The sequence below is a fragment of the Lucilia cuprina genome, chromosome 2 (assembly GCF_022045245.1).
Source record: "Lucilia cuprina isolate Lc7/37 chromosome 2, ASM2204524v1, whole genome shotgun sequence".
Taxonomy (NCBI): Eukaryota; Metazoa; Arthropoda; class Insecta; order Diptera; family Calliphoridae; genus Lucilia; species Lucilia cuprina.
In genome coordinates, this window is record NC_060950.1 from 10,460,030 (window position 1) to 10,461,652 (window position 1,623).

A 1,623-nucleotide genomic window follows, 5' to 3' on the forward strand; every position below is an offset into this window, starting at 1 on the left:
TGAACTAGAACTGAACTAGAACTGAACTAGAACTGAACTAGAACTGAACTTGAACTGAACTAGAACTAGAACTGAACTAGAACTGAACTAGAACTGAACTAGAACTGATCTAGAACTGAAGAAGAACTAAACTAGAAGTAGTTTTTACTAAAAATTAAATTTTTCGCTAATAATTAATGTATTACCAAAAATTATATATTTCATTAAAAATTCAATTTTTCATTAAAAATGTTTCATAAAAAATGTTCACCAAAAATTAAATTTTTCTTAAAAAAAATCAATATTTTAATAAAAATTTAATTTTTTATTCAAAATTAAAATTTATAAAAATATAAAGTTTTAGCTAACAAATCAAAATCTTTAAAAACTTGAAACATCCATTATTAACCTTATTATTATAAGAAAAATATGCAAATAAACTAATTAAAACATTAATTGCATTAATGTTGCAAGCTTCAAAAAGGTTGTTCTCAAAATATAAGCCAATACCATTAACAAACTCATTTCCTTCCAGTCGTTAGGAAAAAACACTTAATTTTTGGTCATTTGTTTAACAAATGCGCCAAAATAACTCAAGTCATTCCATGTATATAATAACGTGTCATCGTGTCAGGCAACTGCAAAACACAAGTACAAACTTAAATTGGCAGGTGATAACGGTAGTTTCTTTTATATTTTTTTATTTTGTTTGTTTTTGGCTAAAAATCAAAAATATTCTTACACTTTTGTACTGCCAGCTACTGAACTGAACAACATCTACTATCCAGCCAACTAAAACAAACGTATTTGAAAAACTTTGCCAAATATTTTGAAACAAGAAAAATTTTCCAAATAATTTTCCAGCAATTTAAAAACAATTAATGTGTGCAAATTTTCAAAATAACACACACACATATTGGAACACTGCTCCTCTCTTGTTCATTTGTTAGTTGCAAGTTCAACAATGAATTCATACGAAGAATGAACAAAAAAGTGTAATTACAGGTATTTTCATACGTTGCTTTAGTATGTTTTATGTTATGTTTTTTTTTTTTTTTTTTTTTTTGTTTAAATAAACTACCACCAGCTGCCAACGGTCAAAATATTTGTTTAATTGTTTTGGAAAATACACAAAAAACAGAAGCAGAAAAAATAATAATGTTTAAAAATATCTACATACATTTTTGTGTGAAAAATGAAATTGCAATTGATAGAGCGTAACGATGTAGAGAAAAGAAAGAGAAATAGCACTAAAACAATAAGAAAAACAACTAATGAAAAACACACAAATTACTTTCATTGTTATGAAAAATACAACAAAAGAAAATTTTAAATCTTTAGATAAATTAAAAACAAATTTCATGTATTTTTTTACTAAACTTAAATAAATACTGAATTTAGTTTTAACCTTTAAAAGGCATTTGGTGTCCAAGTGGCCAATTGGGAAGTTAAAGTAAAAATTAGGCTTGGAAAATAACATTAGGATTGAACTAGAACAGAACTAGATCTGAACTACATCTAAACTAAAACTGAATAAGAACTGAACTAGAACTGAACAAGAACTGAACTAGAACTGAACTAGAACTGAACTAGAACTGAACTAGAACTGAACTAGAACGGAACTAGAACTGAACTAGAACTGAA